Source organism: Lactuca saligna, chromosome 7 (genome assembly GCF_052625555.1).
Source record: "Lactuca saligna cultivar CGN05327 chromosome 7, ASM5262555v1, whole genome shotgun sequence".
Lineage (NCBI taxonomy): Eukaryota > Viridiplantae > Streptophyta > Magnoliopsida > Asterales > Asteraceae > Lactuca > Lactuca saligna.
In genome coordinates, this window is record NC_136423.1 from 47,501,490 (window position 1) to 47,514,884 (window position 13,395).

Here is a 13,395-nt window from a genome sequence, read left to right on the forward strand (position 1 = left end):
TATATATATATATATATATATATATATATATATATATATATATATATATATATATATATAGATTTACAACTATTGTATGGATGTAAGGATAAATATGATCCAATCTTTTCAAAAACCAAGATAAGGGTATATTTGTAATCTTACATATTTATTATTAATGTTAATTAACGATATCAAATATAATCCCCTATAATTATAGTATTTACCTTGATTTTCTCACTAATCCCAATTATCTTTCACCATCTCTTTCTTTAAAATCATTTTAGGCACCACCTTCGTTGACTAATACCATCAGCCACCATCACCCCCATATGATCAACTACATCAGGAACAAGAGAATGAACAAGAAGGTTTGATTAAAAAAAACTTTAGTCAACTCCATCAGATTCTCGGGGATGGGTTTGAGTTTGGTTTGGTTTTAAAAGTTTCAAAAGTTTCATGTACAAGCTGAAAACCATAACATCGAATTGATGGGTTTGAGTTTGGTTTGGTTTTAAAAGTTTCAAAACCGTGGCTATCAGATTTGGGTTTGATTTTAGGTCAAAATTGATCCGACCCGCCTCATGCTCAGCCGTTGCGGTGATACCCGGAAAAAAAAAATTAGGATACCCCTTTGCTTTGAGTCTGGCTCCGCCACTGATGATAGAACGATGATTTTACAATGAACAAATTTTGTTGTTTATTAAATTATTAAATTGTGAAAAAATATCTTGGCTACCCTTTATATCAGTTCTAGCAAGAATCACTAATGATTTGAAGGTTTCTTGTTTTTTTATAGATAGGTTGCACTCTTGAGAATGAATTTATGTAATTGAATTCTTCTAGAATTGACAGTATACGTTTTATACACTAGTGCAATTCATGTATGTAACTTCTTTATTTATATTCTAGAAGAATGGTGTCCAATCATATAAACACCTGAATTCTATTAGAATTGTTAACAAGTAGGTTTATTATTTTTGATTTGATATTTTTGTTATATTGTAAATGTGAAAAGTGTATGCATAGTGTGATATAATGGGTATTGATCTCTTAATATTTTTATTTTGCGGATGTGATACTAGTTCAATGACAAGAGATAATACCGAAATAGCTCAACAAATAATAAGAATTAAATAAGAATGGGACCGGATCACTTATGTCGTTAGCTATAGAGAGTGTTCATTGGTTGCAATTTCAGTGAGATATAGAGTTTTCATGGGTAGCACATCTTTTTTTCTTCAGTATTGTCATTGTTCAAAGTATCGTTTTTTAAAGAATGATTGTCACTAGAATTATCGTTCCTACATAGAGTACATTTTAATCGGTAAGAATGCCTCTAAAAATAAACATTATGAATTGACTGTTCCTTATGAACATCCATTACGACACCTTTGATTCAAATTGATTAAAAAAAAAACATACTGGAGCATACATCCATGTCCATTAATTGGAAAGAACAAAGTGTTCCCTATTAAACCAATATCGTTCTTGGGGTTACACCTCATGACATCATCGTACAATATACGACACATCATAGCACAATCGGTGCACAAACCAGGGTGATCCGAAATCAATCCCCGAGAATCTGATGGAGTTGACTAAAGTTTTTTTTAATCAAGCCTTCTTGTTCATTCTCTTGTTCCTGATGTAGTCGATCATATGGGGGCGATGGTGGCTGATGGTATTAGTCAACGAAGGTGGTGCCTAAAATGATTTTAAAGAAAGAGATGGAGAAAGATAATTGGGATTAGTGAGAAAATCAAGGTAAATACTATAATTATAGGGGATTATATTTGATATCGTTAATTAACATTAATAATAAATATGTAAGATTACAAATATACCCTTATCTTGGTTTTTAAAAAGATTGGATCATATTTATCCTTACATCCATACAATAGTTTATATGATTGGTAAGACACCATTCTTCTAGAATATAAATAAAGAAATTACATACATGAATTGCACTAGTGTAAAAAACGTATACTGTCAATTCTAGAAGAATTCAATTACATAAATTCATTCTCAAGAGTGCAACCTATCTATAAAAAAACAAGAAACCTTCAAATCATTAGTGATTCTTGCTAGAACTGATATAAAGGGTAGCCAAGATATTTTTTCACAATTTAATAATTTAATAAACAACAAAATTTGTTCATTGTAAAATCATCGTTCTATCATCAGTGGCGGAGCCAGACTCAAAGCAAAGGGGTATCCTAATTTTTTTTTTCCGGGTATCACCGCAACGGCTGAGCATAGGACGGGTCGGATCAATTTTGACCTAAAATCAAACCCAAATCTGATAGCCACGGTTTTGAAACTTTTAAAACCAAACCAAACTCAAAACTTTAGTCAACTCCATCTGATAGCCAAGATATTTTTTCACAATTTAATAATTTAATAAACAACAAAATTTGTTGATTGTAAAATCATCGTTATGATTAACGTACATTTTCCAAATAAAATATTACTAGCTTTGATTCTTTTCTAATTTTATAGTGTAACTAACAATACCACTAGTTCATTTTAAAAGCATGATTATGATAAAATGCAAAATTTTCCAAGAACACATAATTTTACACTTAGAACACAAAAAAAAATCAAATCACCAACCAAGGGATAATATTGTTATTCTAAAAGAAAGTAATGCAAACAATCTTAGATTTCTCATTCTATAAGAATACTCTATGCTGTCTCGATTTATTATGTATATATATAAATCTCTATACTAATAAAAGAATAGTTCTTTTGCTATGTGTCATCATATTAGATATTTTAATTAATATGTTGCCACTTGTTAATATATAAGTTTTTCATTTTAAATTTATTATACCTCCTCATTAATGTGATCTTATTTTAAATTTTAAATTTTAAATTATTGTTTTCATTAATTCAAGAAATAAAAAATATATTACAAAATATCTAATATATATTAAAATTAATTTTATATATTTATTTGAATCAATGATTATAATTTTACATAACTAATAAAAATATTTCTTAAATTAATAATTTATTTAAAATAACTTATTAATAATTTTGAATTTTACTATAAAAGATTGATTAATTTTCTAACCGTAGTTATCATGAGTTAGAAACTAGTAGGTTTATAAATGGGTTGTAATTAGTTTTGATTCTTGAAAATAAATTCCAAATTTAAGCTCCCATGGAAAAGTATTGGATATTGACTACGTTTGGAAATGAGGGGAGGTTACGATAGTTTACCAAATAATACGGTATTGCTTAATTTGTAGTAAAAGAAAATTTTACATTGTTACCCTTATATATCCGTTTCTTTTAGTTAGATGATAATTTTCTTTTTTCTTCAATTTAATAATTTATGACCTAACCATATATATATATATATATATATATATATATATATATATATATATATATATATATATATATATATATATATATATATATATATATATATATATATATATATATATATGTTCAGGTTCATTTGAAACCATTCTAATTTTGTAAGACCGTGAGACCAAATCTAAAAATAATTTTAAAATGCAAAATAAATGGAAAAATCCAAAATTCTTTTTTTAAATATTATTTTCGGAACTTGAATTAACTAAAAAAATATAAAACAAAATAAAAAAAATTTCGTTTTTTTTTTGAAAAATACGTGAAATATTCTAAATAGAATATTACTCTGACATATTCTAAAAAATAATTTTAAAATGCAAAATAAATGGAAAATCAAAAAATTGTTTTTTTAAATATTATTTTTGGAACTTGAATTAACTAAAAAAAATAATAAAAATAAATAAAAAAAATGCATCTCACGGTCTCACAAAATATAGGTGGTCTCAAATGAACCTAACCCTATATATATATATATATATATATATATATATATATATATATATATATATATATATATATATATATATATATATATATATATATATATATATATATATATATATATATATATATAGGGAAATGATCAAATTAGAACACCTAAAAGGTTGAGAACGCAAGAACAGTTATGAACCAATCAATATATAAGGGCATGTAGGTAAACTTGTCTTTTAATTAAATTATAAAAAATAAAATAAAATGATATTTTCCTAAATTTTTGGAATTTTAATTGACTGTTACCAAAAAAAAGGATTTTTTTCCATTTTCTTTATACCATTAATGAAAGAGAATTTTTTTTTTATCAATTTCAAATGATTTTATTTTGCTTTATGTGATTCTTGTCCTTAAATGAATAAATATTAAACTAATTTATTGAGTATACAATTGATTGAAAATATATAACAGTTTACTAATTTCATGATTTAGTTTTATCAAATAGTGTCATATTCATAAATAAAAATGTCGTGACTGGATTTGTCTTTTGTTTTTTGTTCATGAATTGATATCCAAAAATGATTAAGAATTCGTCATTTCATTAGAAATAAATACGCCTCTAATTACAATCATAAATGAATACAACTCTAATCATACATGAATACATTTACCATAATACAAAATAAATCTACATTCCTATATTTTCAGTAGTTATATTCATAAATGAATATAAAGTGAATCATAAATAAATGCCAACATTGTTTTTCTTCTTCCAATTTTCTTGTTGCTATCATACATATAGAAACGAAGAGTGTTGCATTTCCATGCTTTACAATTATCCTTCTTCGAAACATCAAGCTCTAAATTGCACCTATTCAAAACATAAATCATTAATATATAAAATCATGCAGTTACAGTATACTTATATTCATTGATGATTAACTGCAAAATAAGACATTTGACATTGTATTCATATAAGATTACAACTAAATTTATATTGATAAATTAACAGTCACATTCATAATATATGAACAAGAGTTAGAACAATAAGAAGGGATGAAAATGAAATCATACGAAATTCTGAATCATTTCTCTAAGATTAATGCATCAGAGGAGACGAACAGAGAAGCACACTAAGATCAGAATTCTAGTGCTAAAATGGGAACCGCAATAAACAAAGTATCATAGAGCAATAGATCAAGAATGCTTCAAACCTCATAGATTCTCAGAACATATACAAATTAAATATGGTTTTTAACTAGTGGAAAAAAAAAGAACACAGGTAAGAGTATGAACGTGAACTACCAAGACCTAATAAACATCTATTAATCAAAACTGAACTTAAAAATTATCTCAAATGAGTCAAAGATTCTGATTATATCGCATTCCTAATAGACGCGTCAATTATGAGAATTTTTAAGATGAAGTAAGGGTACTACAAATGAATACTACCTCTTTCGATCCTCCATATCGAATTCGATCCTCCTTTCATGAACCGCTAAATTTTTAAATCCCTCCTGCACCACTGTTCTCTTCGTCCCCTTGAGGAAAAACTCTGGCTTATTAATGGAATGAAGATCAAGGAAAACACCATTTTGCCGGAGACTATACTGTGCCAGCCCTCCGCCAAACCCACCTCCTACACTAACAATAGCAGCAACCTTATCGACAAACACGTTCGGTGGCCTAGATACCCAATCGATTGCGTTCTTCAAAGGTGTTGTAACCATGTAATTGTACTCAGGAGAAGCTAAGAGGAAACATTCAGATTGAACAATCTTCTGACGAAATTCTTCGACCTCCGGTGGAAATTTGTCGTTGACTTCGAGATCTGTGTTGCGCGTCGGCAACAGCGATATGTCGGCGTTTACAATCGACATCCCGTCGATCGCTTGGGGTGGCTAATTCAATGGCGGCGCGGATGAGGCCATGATGGAAGGGAGCTTTGCGAGTGGAACCACAGATGGCAGCAACGTTAATGATCAGTTTGGGTGATGATGAGGTCTGATGGTGGCGTAGGGATGAGGCGGTGATATGTTGAAGATGTCGATCTATGAGATTAGGTCAAGAAATAAAGCGTCAGAGAGTAATTATAGGAGTTTACAAAATTAGGGTAATGTTTATTTACCTTAATAGCCTTTATAATTTTCTTTAATTTAAAAATTAATATTTAAATCTATTAATAATTAGAAAAATAACAATTTATAATAGCCATACATCTTAAAAATTAGATGATCCAGATATGTTCTCGCGTTTTCAACCTTTAAGGTGTTCTCATTTGATCCTACTCCTATATATATATATATATATATATATATATATATATATATATATATATATATATATATATATATATATATATATATATATATATATATATATATATATATATATATATGACAAAATTGCAAAAATGGTCCCTGTGGTATGCATTTTTTTGAGGTTTTAGTCCAAACCACGACTTTTTTAGATTCGCGGTCCTTTTAAGCTAGTTTCTTTGCGGATTTGGTCCCTCAGTAAACTGAAATGACTATAATGCCCTTCTGATTTATTTAATATGTTTTTTTCTATTTAATTTAAATGAAAAAGAAAATAATTAATTAATTTGGGCCCACCATCTCTCTCTCTCTCTCTCTCTCTCTCTCTCTCTCTTCTTCATTTTTATGGTCGAAACACCGCTAGAGGTGGGTGCATTTTCGGTGACCACCAAGAACAACAACCCCCTCCCCTTGTGAAATCAAGCAATTACCGAACACCACTCTACACCAAACTGTTGCTATTGCTTTTCTTCTGTTGATTGTTGTCGGCGATGAGGCAAAAAGAACCAAGAAAGGCTCGTCGGAGATCAACAGCCCATCCCCTCTCCTGTGTATTTTTACTCCCAGATCAGAGGTTGCTGGAAACAACCCCTCACCACCATTGCCTTCATTTTCTCCTTCTTCATGTTTACCAACAGATGTTAGAGTGACAACCAAGAGCTATCGGAGCCACCCTCGTTGATGAAGCAACCGATGGCAGCCTCGTTCCTTTCTCCATTAATGTTGTCGATTAAAATAACAATCCAAACACCCATGTGTGAGATTCTTTTTTGAAGGCTACCGGAAATCGACCACCCCTTCTCGCGATAGCCAGCCACCATCGGAGTGTTGGATAAGGTGTCTAAGTCCATAACTATTTCTGGTATGTACTTGACCCGACCCGGCATGGTCCATTTGGGTTGCATGGCACCATGCAATTGGATAGACTAAATGAGAGAAATAACACTTGGAGATTATTAATATATTATAAGTTCTAATATATTAATAATATTATTTGATTAGTTTGATCAAGAATTAATTTAGAATTAATTATGTGATCAAAAGATAACTAATTAAATATATGGGTTGATTATGTAAATCATCCATATCTTGTATAGTGGGCTAAAAGGCTCCATGGACTATCAAGTTGGGTTTCACCCATAGGATGCTCCATGGGAGTTACAAACCCATGGGTCATGGAAATGAAGAGTCATGACACATTAGGGTGTAACCCTAGATGTGTCAACACTATATAAGAAACATGTTCTCCACCTAAAATCGGTCCTACACTAAGAAACAAGAGGGCTTGGCCGATTTTGAGAAGTGTGTGTTCTCTCATAAGTTCTTCCAAGAGCATTTGGTGTTGTGTGAAGCATTTGAGGCATCACACTTGGGGTGCTAGGCTCACAAGGTTTCAAGGAACACAAACAACAACAAGTTAAGTTATTCTATCTGTACTTTAAGTTAAAATTGTTCCCCATGTATGCTAGATAGGAATATAACCTTGGAATTCAACTTTGCATGATAATTAGACAAACATAGATCCAAGGTTATTAGGGTTGCATGTACACTTAGGAAGTGTTAGAATGCTCAAAACTCATCAGTGGTATCAAAGCCTAGGCTTGTTTGCTCTTATTTGTGCTTAAAAGTTGAAAAAAAGAATCGAAAATCTTGCTGTCTGCGAATGGACTCGTCGAGTCTATAGGGGGGACTCGTCGAGTTCATGAGTATCTTCAACCAACTCGGCGAGTGAGTTCATGCACTCGGCGAGTAGGGTGGACTGATTGCAGAATTTCGATTCAGTTGCTGGAAATGAATTAGAAACATTACCCTAAACTGTTTTGGTAATTGAAAACTTGTTTTTAGTGGTGTAATGTCTTTGCTAATTCATTTACAACAACTAGTTATCAAAATTACAAAGTTTTAAATGTAATTTTTGATTGTGTTCATATTCATGTTCTTGTTCTTATGATGTTTTAGATGATCATAAGACTTATTTGTAACCTATGTGGTAGATTAATTCTTGATCATAATGTGTTTGAATGGAGTCCATAACTTGTCCTCAAGTTATGGAAAACCAAGAGTCACACTTGAGTTAAAACCATTAAAACAAATACAAGAGTTAGAAAAATGAAGAGTCTTCATTTTATTACTCTATTAAACTCATAAGTTACAAGAAATGAAAAGTTTTGAAAGTTACAAAACTTGCCCTCAAGTTTTGGAACAAGTAAAGTTAAGTTAAAACTTTAAGTTCCAACCCCTAGAATTTTAAAAGTTAAAATTCAACCCTTATACTTATATTATGATGATTTAATAATTATATATATGTATAAGAATAAAGTCGTCTTACCGCTAGTACGCCTCATTCACGAAGCCGGTCTATAAGGTGGGTATAAGGTTGTTGCCTATAAAATGGTGACTTAATGGGTGTTTACTCTCACCCACCGCTTGCTTGACTGGTGGAGGGTCGTTAGCCGAACGGGTAAGACAAGGACTTATAAATTCTCATTCAAAGTATGATGAATATTATAAAGTAACTAAAAATATTTTATTAAATTCCCAATCTTAGTTACTTTAGGAAAATGTGAATAAGGTGCTAATCCATGAAATTACACTTTACACTTTGTCTAAGTCGTTGGTGGAGCGTGTGTGGTTAACCGGCACACTAACTTGGACTTAACAAGGTAGGTAAAGGGTGACTTAAGGTTTATTATAGTATCGGTGGAGCGTGTGTGGTTTACCGGCACATCGATTGAGTGATAAACTTTAAGGGTACCAAGTGATTTGCATGGTTACTTCACACCTCGTTTTGTGATCCTCGGTATCCCAGTCACAAAACTTGGAGGGCACTCTCGAGATTGAAACATGCCTTTGAAAAAGTTCATTGAATCTCAAAGAATCTAGGAATTTCTAAAAACCAATAAAACCTAATATCTAATATTTCGGTTTTCGTGGTGGAAATTGGTGAATCGTCATTCACCTACCTTTCAAATATGGTATAGCTTAGATTACGGCATACCTCTTCTAAGTTATATTATATTGTAATTGGATCCTAGCCTTAATATTACATTTGGGTGTTTTATTAAGGACTCTCTTAAATCTATACTAAACTTGTTCTTCTCTTTCAGATGTCTTCAAATAATGCTTCTGGCTCGAATCCTAATGGCTCCTTTACTCTTATGAGTTTGTGTGGGAAAGTCACCTTTGATGGATCCAACTTCAATAAATGGATCAGAAACATCAGGATGATTACCCGCTACGAGGACAAAGAATATGTCCTTGACAAGGAGCTTAAGGAAATTGATGAGTCCACTGCAACTCCCAAGGAGATCGCTGACTTTCATACTCATGAAAGAGATGCAACCAAGGTGGCTTGCATCATGTTGGCCACAATGACAGCTGAACTCCAAAAGTCTTATGAAGATTTCTACCCTTATGAAATGCACCAAGATTTGATGGAAAGATACCATCAAAGTGCACGACAAGAGAGGTACGAAGTCATCTGCTCCATGATAACAACCATGATGAAGGACGGAGATTCCGTCACGAGCCACATGCAGAAAATGCAAAGGTATGTGGATCGTTTGCTGAAGCTTAATGTGAACTTCCCTGAGGAGCTTGCAATAGATATCATTTTGCACTCCTTACCATCGTGCTATGATCAATTCCGCATGACATATCACATGAACAAGGAAGAGGTCACCCTCAGCAAACTTCAGGGACTTCTCAAGACCGCAGAAACAGGTCTTAAGGGGAAGTCGGTTGCTATCACTCCTACTCCAAACTCAACTCCGGTTTTGGCAATCGGGCAAAGTCGAGGGAGGAAGAGAAAGAGATCTTCGAAGGGTACCAAGGCTCGGACCATTGATGGCTCTTCTTCAAGTGGAACCAAGAAAGGTTTCATTACTCCTTCTTCTGACCCAAAAGAGGCTGAATGCTTCTATTGCCATGAAAAAGCTCATTGGAAGCGGAACTGCCCAAAGTACCAGCAGGATGTGAAGGATGGGAAAGTGAAACCCAACCATGCAGGTATTTACACTATCATTTCTAATAACTCACCCCATTCGAAATCTTGGGTCCTTGATACCGGTTGTAGTATTCATATTTGTTGTGACTTGCAAGGACTAGGAAGAAGTGAGAATGTGGAGCAAGGAAGAATAAACTTAATCATGGGGAATAGGAAAGTTACACCTGTCACCAAGATTGGAGTTTATACTTTATCGCTAAGTAGTGGGTTAAATTTAGATTTGAATAAATGTTGTTATTCGCCAGAAATGACAAGAAATATTATTTCCTTTCATGCATTGTACAAACAAGGGTTCACCTTTTCGTTTGATAATGAAGTTGGTTTGATTAATACTTTCTTTAATAATGTTCTTTATTTTAAAGCATTACCTTGTGATGGTGTGTATGAAGCTGTATCTGTTGTAGATAACTTAGGAAATAATGTTTTGTGTATTGATTCTACTAATAATAATAACTTGGATAAAGCATCATTATGGCATTGTCGTCTTGGACATATAAGCAAGAAACGCATAGGCCAACTCCAAAAGGATGGAGTCTTGGAGTCGTTTGACCTAAAGTCAAATGATAGTTGCGAATCATGCTTACTTGGAAAAATGACAAAGTCACCCTTCACAGGCTCGTGTGAAAGGGGTGAAGGTTTGTTGGACCTTATAAACACGGATGTGTGTGGGCCATTCAAACATACCACAAGGGATGCTAATCGTTATTATTTGACTTTTACTGATGATTACAGTAGATATGGATATGTCTACTTAATCAAGCATAAGTCAGAGACTTTCGAGAAGTTTAAGGAATTTAAACAGGAAGTCGAGAATCAATTGGGCAAGAACATTAAGATGCTTCGATCTGATCGGGGTGGTGAGTATCTTAGTTCAGAGTTCCTCGACTATCTAAGGGAATGTGGGATTGTCTCACAATTGACACCTCCCAGGACACCGCAGTTGAATGGTGTGGCTGAGAGGCGTAATCGAACCTTGTTGGACATGGTTCGTTCCATGATGAGTCGAGCTTCGCTACCAATCTCATTCTGGGGGTATGCCTTAGAGACTGCCGCCCATATCCTTAATCTAGTCCCTACAAAGAAAGTTGCCAAAACTCCTCACGAGATGTGGACTGGTAAAGTACCTAAACTAGACCACATCAAGATTTGGGGTTGCGAGGCTTTCGTGAGACACGAGACTCATGATAAGCTCGAACCCGAAGCGAGAGGTGTATTTTCATCGGCTACCCACAACAATCCTTTGGTTACCTCTTCTACAGACCTAGTGACAATGTGGTCTTTGTAGAAAGAAGAGGAGTCTTTCGAGAAAGAGAGTTTATAAGCCAAGGAGACAGTGGGAGGCAAATTGATCTTGAAGAAATTCAAGAGTCAAGTGGTGAAGGAACTTCAAACTCTAGCCCTCAACTTGAGGAGGAAACTCCTGTTGAGCCAATTGACGAATCTGTACCTCTGAGGCGTTCCACGAGAGTTAGGAGTGCACCTGAACATTACTATGGATTCCATATTACTGCAGAAGGTGAGACACTTATTAGTGATGGGACACTAGTAAGTCAAGATGACCCTAACAGCTACGAGGAAGCCATGGCAGGCCCCGAGTCTGCTAAATGGAAAGAGGCTATGGATAGCGAGATACAATCCATGTATGACAATCAAGTTTGGAACTTGGTTGAAAATGTACCAGGTCGAAAGACTGTAGGGTGCAAATGGGTCTTCAAGAAGAAGACCGACATGGATGGTAAAGTACACACTTATAAGGCTAGACTGGTTGCAAAGGGCTTCTCTCAAATTCCTGGAGTGGATTATGATGAGACCTTTTCTTCGGTAGCCAAGATTAAGTCTATTCGGGTTCTGTTAGCCATAGCCGCATTTCATGACTATGAAATTTGGCAAATGGATGTCAAAACCGCTTTCCTTAATGGAAAGTTGGCTGAAGATGTTTACATGAGTCAGCCAGAGGGTTTTGTCAGCAACGAGTACCCTAATAGAGTGTGTAAGCTTGAGAAGTCCATTTATGGATTAAAGCAAGCACCTCGCAGATGGAATCTTTGCTTTGATGAAAAGGTCAAGGAATTTGGCTTTTCTAGGAGTGAAGATGAATCTTGTGTGTATGTCAAGGCTAGTGGGAGTATAGTTAGCTTTTTGGTATTGTATGTGGATGACATACTACTCATAGGAAACGACATTCCAACCCTGCAGGAAGTAAAGTCCTGGCTTGGAAAGTGTTTCGCTATGAAGGACCTTGGTGAAGCTGCCTATATTTTGGGGATAAGGATCTTGAGAGATCAGAGTAAAAGACTAATTGGACTTAGTCAAAGTACCTACTTGGATAAGGTGCTGAAGAGATTCAGAATGCAAGACTCCAAGAAAGGAGAGTTGCCCATCCAGAGTAACGCCAAACTGAGTAAGACACAAAGCCCTAGCACTGAGGCTGAGATAGCACAAATGAGTCGAGTACCTTATGCTTTGGTTGTAGGATCGATCATGTATGCTATGACGTGTACTCGACCTGATGTAGCTTTTGCCCTGAGCATGGTTAGCAGGTTTCAGGGGAACCCTGGCAAGGCACACTGGACTGCGGTAAAGAATATTCTCAAGTACCTACGAAGGACTAAGGACTGGGTCCTTACCCTCGGTGGGAGTGATGACTTGAGAGTTGTAGGGTATAGTGATGCTAGCTTCCAGACTGATAGGGATAACTTCCATTCTCATTCGGGCTGGGTCTTTACCCTAAATGGAGGAGCAATTTCTTGGAAGAGTTCCAAGCAAGAGACAGTGGCAGATTCTACTTGTGAATCAGAGTATATTGCAGCTAGCGAGGCGGCAAAGGAGGCGTTATGGCTGAGGAACTTCATTGGAGACCTTGGAGTTGTACCAGCTATTAAAGAGCCAATGGAAATTTTCTGTGATAGTGAAAGTGCTGTTGCCTTAGCCAAGGAACCAAGGGATCACGGGAGATCCAGACACATCGACAAAAAATACCATTTCATCAGACATCGGATCGAAGAAGGACTCCTCGTGGCAAAGAGGGTATCATCAGATGAGAATCCGGCAGATCCCCTCACGAAGGGACTGACTCGGGTTAAGCATCTCCAGCATGCTCGGAGCATAGGGCTGAAGGATGATATTAGATTTAGTAGTTAGATAACCTCGAAATTTGTAAAGTGTAATTGACATCTGATGATGAATAAAAGTGTTTTATTTATGAGTAAAGTGTTGCTATCTCTTGTCGATCGTTTACTATATTTCTTTTGCATGTTTTGACTTCCAGAATAA

The 13,395-nt window shown here is 34.4% G+C and overlaps 1 pseudogene; it reads right to left on the reverse strand.

Moving 5' to 3' along the window:
- Positions 1-5,246: 5,246 nt before the first annotated feature.
- Positions 5,247-6,937, reverse strand: LOC145006906 (NADPH:quinone oxidoreductase pseudogene; annotated as a pseudogene).
- Between the last annotated feature and the right edge of the window lie 6,458 nt (positions 6,938-13,395).